At 41.1% G+C, this 8894-nt stretch overlaps 1 pseudogene; it reads right to left on the bottom strand.

Annotated features, from left to right (window-relative positions):
* Positions 1–284: 284 nt before the first annotated feature.
* Positions 285–4746, bottom strand: LOC144224199 (nitric oxide synthase-interacting protein-like; annotated as a pseudogene).
* Positions 4747–8894: the final 4148 nt, after the last annotated feature.

Genomic DNA, 8894 nt, shown 5'->3' with positions numbered 1-8894 from the left:
AGCCTGCCTTGATCTCTCCGCTGCCTCTGCTCTGTGTGTTTTGAGACGCTTCAACATTTAGGGGAGTTTCCAGTCTTGTTTTGATTCCTCTATCCTGAATCTCCCTCCTATCCAGGCTCTCCTCCCTGAAAATGTCACGTTTTCCACGTAGTTAAAAACCAAACCACAAAATAACAACAGGACAACCCATCACAAAACCGGAAGCTCTTCACTAGTGCACGGTGATCTTTGCGTCGGTGTGTACGTTGTTTCAATTCAGATTGTACTCTCAAAGTGAGGCCGCATTAAATATGCGTAGCCCACCCCTTCAAACTGGAGTCCCTGCAGAGTGCACGGCCCGGCCTCCTAGACCGCCGTGTCCCCACGGCTCCAGCGCGGAGCACGAAGGTGCCGCGCAGCCGGTCACGTCCAAGGCGTACATCACCGGCCGCGAGTTGTCGACCCATAGCTTCATTCTGGAACCCCGAAGCCCACGTCGCCTCACTGAGCCACGATGGTGTCACCGTCCGTTCCTGGGGTCCAGCATGTCCTTCCAAGTCAACTTCTCCAACGCCCTAAGGGTGGCCGCAAACCCTGACGACTGCAGCACGGCGCGAGCCACGCAGGGTCTCAGGCTGTGGTGGGTCACCGCGCACGCGCAGCGCTCACCGTGCGTGGCGGGTCCCCTTGGGCCTCAGAGCCCAGGAGCGGCGTGAGGCGCTTGCGCGTCAGGGCTGACATGCGCACTGGCTTCCCCGATGTGCAGGAAGTCACTGTGCGCGACGCCTTCCCAGGTGTGGGGGCTCGGCCTCAGGAGTCCGTGATGGGATGCAGGGGCTGGGCAGCGCCTTGTCATTGCCCTTCTTTGGAGGCCTGCAGTGGTCCTGCGTCGCGTATGCTCTGGGCCTTTCCCTCAGGCGGTCTTGGGCGAGAAGGGTGGAGGGGCCTGCTCCTGATGACTGCCTCCTCCTCCAGGAAGCCCCGCAGCCGGTCCTGCGCCGCAGTGGCTGCAGCGCGTGCTGCTGCTCACGCCGGGCACCCCCCTGCTTCTCATCTGCCTTCGTCTTTAGGGCGATGTCCTTCTAGCCCGGAGTGTGTGCAGGATTGCCTCACGTTCATACGGGCAGACATCTTCGGGGACCACAGGGCTGTGGCAGGGCTGCGGAGAGAGGCAGCAGCAGTCGGAGGCCCTGACGTCATCCCGGGCTCCGTGGAAAGTTCTGGGCCCTGTAGCCGGAGGCCCCGCTGTGTCTTCTCACGGTAGGTATAGATGTCCCGCCTCGCAATTCTTGCTGTCGTGTGTCATCCTCACAGACGACTCATTGTTTTTGCGTTGCTTCCTCAGCTACGCTCCAACACAGTGATCATTTGAAAATCAAACACACATGCACACTTTCCCTTCGTTTCCTTCGACAGGTTGAAGCCCAAAGCTGTCAACATAAATTTCTGAAGTTACCTTCGGTAGGCAGACATCAAACATATTTTCCAGCTCTTTTAGGAAAAACACTTTTTTTCGTTTTTCTTTTACTTTTTTCTTTTTTTTTTTGCAGACAGTTATTGGGGGCAGTTCTTTTCGTTTTCAACAGTAATTGATGCAGAATTTTATTTTAGCCCTGGTTCCTGGCCAGGGTGTTTGGTCCTCAGTTTATGGGCTGTGAAAGCAGTGGTTTGCAGAATGTGGTTCAAGTTTGCTTTTCCCAAAATACTGCTGCCCCCCCCCACCCCTTTTTTAGTTCAAAAACCTGTACTATAGAATTTCTTTTCTGTTTAGTGATGTAGGGGACAGAAAGTGATGAAGGGGGCAGTATAGGCCCTTCATTTCTGCACCCTCACAGTTGACTGGCAAGTTGGTTAATACAGAAAGCTGTAGCCTAAGATGTAAAGATAATGGATAGCAGTGAGAGAAGCAACAACAAACTTCAGGTGACTGCATGTGACTGAAATTAAATCAAAGAAAAGGAAAGCACCCAGAGGAAGTGGGAAATGTATGAGGTTGAGAGAAAGAAGCTTACACGTTTGCTTTAGCTTGGCTTCTCCTATTTTGTGGCAGAAACTTGAGTCTCTGGTTCTGTAAATGAAGATGAGAAAAACTAGGGGAAATGAAAACTAGAAGCCATAGAGCAGTGTCAAAAATAATTTATCTAAAAGTGTGATGAAGTGACAGTAAATCAGTGTTGATTCATAAATATCCATAAACAGATTATCCTTCCAATAATGGAACTCAGCTGTTGAATCATTTTTAGATGTCATGTCTCTTAAGAACTGACAAGCCACAGAGAAGCAAGGCCACTATTATTCTCATTTTATAGGTGAGGAAATGGAGGCTGACAGAAGTTAGCTGCTTGCACAGTCCTCCAGCTCACTGGTGACAGAGGTGTGACTTGAACACAGAGATTCTAAGTTCTGAGGCATCTGCCTCCTGTGCCTGAGAGAGGCTTTTGGGAATAGTTTAGAGTAGGCATCTTCTTTTGTATGCTACTGGGGTGAAAATATCATAGTCACTTAGGAGGAAAATAAAACAGTATGAGAATATGTTTGGACACTAATCCCTTGTGAAATATAGATGGGTTGGGGAAAGGTGGGAATTGATTATGTCAGGTTAATTCTCCTTTCACTTAAAATGAAATTAAGGAAAAATCGGAAAAATAACTGGTTCTGCCAATGTCACCAGCTATCACTTTGAGAGGTTAGGTCTCAAGGTGGAAAATTCCAAGTCAAGGTGGAAGGCAACAATTTTCTGCTTTTTGCCCTCTGAGCAGACCAACATGGTGCCTAATGGCAAAAACGCCTTTTTGAAATTTCAAAGGCTGAAACTCCCGTTTCAAACTATAGGAATAGATAGGACCGACTTCTCTCTTTGAGGGAATTTATTTATTTATTTATTTATTATTTCTTAAATAGTTTATTGTCAAGTTTGTTTCCATATAACACCCAGTGCTCATCCCAACAAGTGCCCTCCTCCATGCCCGTCACCCCCCTTCCCCTCCCCCCCCACCCCCATCAGCCCTCAGTTTGTTCTCAGCATTCAAGAGTCTCTCATGGTTTCCCTCCCTCCCTCTCCCCAACTATTTTTCCCCTTCTTCTCTGAGGGAATTTATTAATAGAGAACTTCCTGTAGTTTTTATGTTAACGCTGGATTTCCAGTGATATACAAAATTTTATTAGCCAAAACTTTGAGTTATGACATGTAGGGTTTTGAGTGTAATTTCCGTTATTCCTTAAGATGTCATTTGGGGTAGCCCAGATCATGCTCTGGTAACAAAAAAACCCCAACAAGGAATTATTTCTTAGCCATGGTTTCTGTTCTAGCAGGTTGGCAGAGGGGCTTTGCTGGTCGTGGTCATTCAGATATTCAGGCTGACTGGGAAACCTAGTCACCGTGCTGAAGGAAGAAAAGGGAGGACCCTGGAAGATCTCACTTAGACAATCGAATGCTCCAGAAAGGAAGTGACATTGCTTATAATCCATTGACTGAATTAGTTCATAGTTCCCACCCTTACTGGGAAGTATAGTCCTGTCTTGTGCCCAGAAGGCAGAGAACTGGAAGTATTTGGTGGGTAGCACTAATGACTGTCCAAATTCATATATAAATAGGTGAGACCCTGGTAAATAAAATCCTATGGATCAAATCTTTTTTCCTAGTAATGTTGATGATATAATTATTTAAAGAATGAAGTATTCCCACATGCCTATTTATAGCTATAGTCACTAAATGATAAGTATGGTTCAAGATTGAGAGAAAAAACAGAATTTTAACATAGTCATTATCATATTGGTCATGAACATAGGGGTAAGGAAGCTCTTCTTTTTGACCAGGAAGTATAGTAGTAAATAAAGTATTTTATGTACTTATTTTAAAGTTTATTTATTTTGAGATAGAGAGTGCACATGCGCGTGCACAGAGGGAGGGGCGGGGAGTGGGGGAGTTTAAGGACACAGAGAGAGAAGGAGAGAGAGAAACCCAAGCAGGCTGTCCATTGTCAGCACAGAGCACGACATATGATGTGAGCTGAAACCAAGAGTGAGATGCTTAACCGACTGAGCTACCCAGGCACCCCATTTGTCTGTTTTAAGTGGAAGATGCACTATATTAGAGAAATTCTAGAATAGTGATAGCAATTAGATTTTATCTCCTGTAACAATTATAATTTTCGTAAAATAGTAGACTCTAAACTTCTTTGATTTCTTCTACTGGTAAAACATACAATTTATTTGCTTTCATCTCCCATTTATATGTATTTATTTGATTACCAATTACTATAATAATATATTACATATACTAGAAAACGTTTGCAAAGATAGAAATTAAATTTAGAGGGGCACCCAGTCAATTAAGCATCCGATTTTGGCTCAAGTCATGATCTCACAGTTCGTGGGTTCAGGTCCTGCGTCAGGCTTTGTGCTGACAGCTCAGAGCCTGGAGCCTGTGTCAGATTCTGTGTCACCCTCTCTCTCTGCCTCTTTATCTCTCAAAAATAAATAAACATTAAAAATATTTTTTCAAAAAAAATTAAATCTAGAAATAAGCAGTCATTTCCTTCCTTCCCCACCAAGAATTGTCTTATCTGTCCCCTTTGGAGACATATGTCCTTGAGCACTTGTTGAACTGGATATTCAGGCCAGGTCAAGGCTCAGTTCTTAGTGAGTAGCAGTTCTCAAAAAGAAAAGGATGTTGTATTTTCCGGATGCTTACCGTTTTTGACTGGAGTTGGTAAGGGTGGGATACCCTACATCAATTTTTGCTTCTTTTCTAGTGCCGTAAAACATCCTACCCCAGGTCTCCATTTTCAGATCATGGGAAGTTACACCTCTTAAAAGTCTTCCAATGATTCTTTCAGATGTGTCCTTCCTAAGCTAAACTAAGTGAATGATTGAACAGAGGAAACTACAGTGCATCTAGTTGCAAGCAATTAGACAATGGCTAGCAAGCTGGATCCAGAAACTATACATAGTGGCCTGGGAAGATTTCATATGATGTGTTTCTTTAGTATGAAAGATGCCTGAACTTTTTGTAGTATATGAACTTTGACTCTCCTATAAGATTTTTTTCGAAACTAATTATAAATTTAGTGCTCACAAATTTGAAGGGCAGGAATTACTAGCTTTAGGAATACTACCTGCTAGACATATTTGTTTTTAAAAATCTTGTTTTGAAAGGTAGATAATATCTTCCAGGAAAGGACTGGAGAATTTTCTGTGCCCATGGCTGGAACTACCCATGTTTTATCTGTTTTAGCACAGAAAATGATTTTAATTTTTAGTTTTTTTTAATTTTAGAGAGGGCATGAGTCGGGGAGAAGGATGTGACAGCAGGGAGAGAGAGAATCTTAAGCAGGCTCCATGCTCAGCATGAAGCCTGGTGCGGGGCTCCATCCTGCTAGGATCATGACCTGAACTGAAGTCAGGAATTGGACACTCAGCTGACTGAACCACCCAGGTGCTCCAGCACAGAAAATAAATGCTTTTAGAAGCACTGAGTTTTTAAGAAACTTGAGAGGTTGAGGAAGAATACTTTATGCCTATTGAACTCAAGTAAAAGTACCAGGTGTTCTGGTGTTTAGATGTTTATGCATTATAACAGGCCAGGAATTTTATTCAAAATACAAAATAAACATGACATCTTTCTCAAGGATTGGTATTACAATGGGAATGTCTATTTATGTTTAAATTGATTTGTTTGGATAGTGGATTTTAATACACTGCACAAAATTTATTGACAGTTCCTTCAAACCTGGCAGTGGTCTATAGGAGTATAATAATTATCAAGATCAGAAACTTCCAGGAAGTCATGGGAACAGATTCTGTGTGGCTATGTGTAGTTGTTGCAGAGTTTAAAGTAGTGGAAGGAAGTAAAGGTTGTGACATTTCAAAGATATCTACAGGGCTGCGAACATTAATGCTGATTAATTTTGTATTTTATAGATAATATTATTTATATATAATATANCAGCCCAACCTTTTCAAAAAGACTGTGTGGGAGACATGATATATATACACAGTTTGGTACTTGTTCCACTGAACTTGCAGCTTCTAACTCTAACAAGATTCTTTATCAAGTACTTTGGAAAGACTTAAAAACATTTTTTCCATATATCAAAAAAGTTTTATTGGTGATTGACATTTCTTCTTTCCAACAGATGGTGCTATCTTACTGCCAACTATTCCATGGCAAAGCCTCCAGATAAGTCTCTTTCTTCATTTATCCACTGCTGGTTCTGGTACATATGCCCCATGCACCAGTTGAGTATCATAATGTCTTAAAGTCTCCTGAAAACTTTCTAATAATAAATGTGTTAAGTTTTTTGGTAGTTTTCCTTCATTAGCCTCTTTTTATTAAAAGCCAGACGTATATTGGATGCATAGCTTACTTCTGGGTTCCTAATATTCATTTTTTGACTTGGCCATCAACATACTGAAGGAAGATATTCTTTAAAACAGCCAGATTATGTTGACCTAAAATAAAATACCAAAGGGATTTTGAATAACTCTCCCGTGTACATCCCTAAATATTTAAAAAGGAAAAGATAGCTTTGTTGTATGAGACTCTGTCAGAAACAGAGGTCATCTGGTCATCACTTTCAGTTTCTTTTAACTATTTGACTTCTTGACACCATGATTTTTGAGTTAGGCCTGTTAAAGTTGTTAGATGCAACATACAAATATAGAGCTAGCTAACACAGAAGTCATTTGCATCTTCTTGGCCAGTTTTCTGTTCAGTACTTCCACGTTTAATACAATGGCTTGAAAATTAAAGATAAGTATAATAATTGAGTTATATCAAATACTTAATAAAGCATCTTGTGAAACAATTTCAGTTTTATCTCTCATTACTTTATTAAAACTTTTATTTCGAAAATTTTCAAACATACATAAAAGTAGTAGTAGTATAATGACACCACATTATCCATTATCCAGCTTCAGTAATTATCAATATATTGTCAGACATTTTTATCTGTATATCTCCATCTGATTCCATGTTTTTTTTACAGTTTTATTGAGGTATAACTTCTATATGCCATAAAAGTCACCCATTGTAAGTGAATGCACACTTCCACTGATTTGTAATTTAGTGATTTTAAGTTAATTTATAGAATTATGAAACTATCACCATGGTCTAGTTTTAGAATATTTCCATCATCCCAACAAGTTTCCCTGTGCCTGTTTGCATTCAGTCCTCACTCTCACACTTGACCCCAGGTAACTGCTAATCGGCAAAATCTATAGATTGCTACGTTCTGGACATTTCATATAAATGGAATCATACAATGTGTAATCTTTTGCATCTCTCTTAAAGTGTTTTTGGTATAATGTTAATCGGTGCAGTCCATGTACTACTGGTTCATTTCTTTTTATTGCTGTATTGTATTTCATCATATGTAAATAACACTTAAGAGATCCACATCTGGTCTTTGGGCAGTATTAACTCGTCTCTGCCGCCATCACTTTTGCACCTTTGAGAGCCGGACACGGCCATCACTCCTTTGGCTCATTTGTTGAATCCCTTCTCTTTCACGTGAGATTTCTTCCCAGCTTAGAACCAGAGAACCAACAGTTCACTGTAACCCCAAACTGAGAGATTCCACTGGACCCCACTTAGTGGGCTTGAAGAGAGGGACAGGCACCTCCAGTGCCTCCACATGGCAGGAGGGACATGGAACACTAACATCTAAAATCTTCTAGTCTGCTCTCCTCCTACCCTTTTATGTCCACAGGGAGGGGAGGGGTCCAAGAGTTATATGCCTGTTTGTGAAGTCTTTGCATTTTGTTTGATACTATACTCTGGGATGTTGATTATATCTTGAGATAATTCTGGGTGATAGGTCTGGACCAGACTTGGAGGTCTGTGTGTGTGTTTGTGTGTATGTGTGTGTGTGTGTGTGTGTTCTTCTACTGAGAAATAATTTTTTTTCAGCTAGGTAAAGGGTAAGTTACTGAAGGCACAATAATTGAGGTTTACAACTCTAAGAAGGCAGAGGAGTAAAGCAGGAAGGTTCATGATGTTTTGTTCTATTTACTTAGGTACATTTCTTAATCTCTTAGGGTTAGAGATTTTTATCCTTCGTAAAATTCAGGCAGTACTACATACTTGTTGGACATTGTGAAGAATAAAAGAAATGGTGTATGAAAACAAATAGGCTCAGTGCCTGGCATATAGTGCATGCTTCTATATAACTATATAACTGAGTTATGAAGCATTATTTGTATTTGTTTCTGAGGGCTGCATAGTACCACAGACTGAGTAGCTTAAACAAAAGATATTTATTTCCTCAAATTCCTGGAGGTTAGAAGTCCAAGATCAAGGTGTCAGCAGGATTGGTTTCTCTCCCTAATTTATAGATGGCCATCTTTTCCTTGTGTCTTGAAACAGTTTTCCCTCTGTGTGTGTTGTGTCTTCTTTCCTCATAAGCGGTCATATTGGATTATGGTCCACCTTAATGACCTCATAAAATTGGAAATGTAATGACATTTCTAAAGGCTCTCTCTCATTCTGAGGCTGAGGTTAGGACTTAAACATATGAATTTTGGAAGGACATAATTTAGCTCATAACAGTGATAAAAAGGAAGAAACAGGAGCACTTGGGTGGCTCAGTCTGTTGAGTGTCTGATTCTTGATACTGATCTCGTGGTCATGCAGTCAAATGCTGCATTGGGCTCCATACAGTCTCCGTACAGGCTCTGTACTAGGCATGGAGTCTGCTTGGGATTCTCTCTCCCTTTGTCTCTGCCCCTACCCCCCCAAAATAAATAAGTGAGCATTAAAAAAATAAAAAGGAAGAAATAAACCCCTTGTTATTTATCAATGACATGATTATTTATATAACAATCAAAAGGCTCTATAGTTAAACTATCAGAATTAAATGAATTTATTAAGTTGTTAAATATAAGGTCAATATACAAAAACCATTTATGTTTCT

Source organism: Crocuta crocuta, unplaced genomic scaffold (assembly GCF_008692635.1).
Source record: "Crocuta crocuta isolate KB4526 unplaced genomic scaffold, BGI_CrCroc_1.0 scaffold11, whole genome shotgun sequence".
NCBI lineage: Eukaryota > Metazoa > Chordata > Mammalia > Carnivora > Hyaenidae > Crocuta > Crocuta crocuta.
The sequence above is the reverse complement of the archived record's forward strand: the minus strand, read 5'-3'. Positions and strand labels throughout refer to the sequence as shown.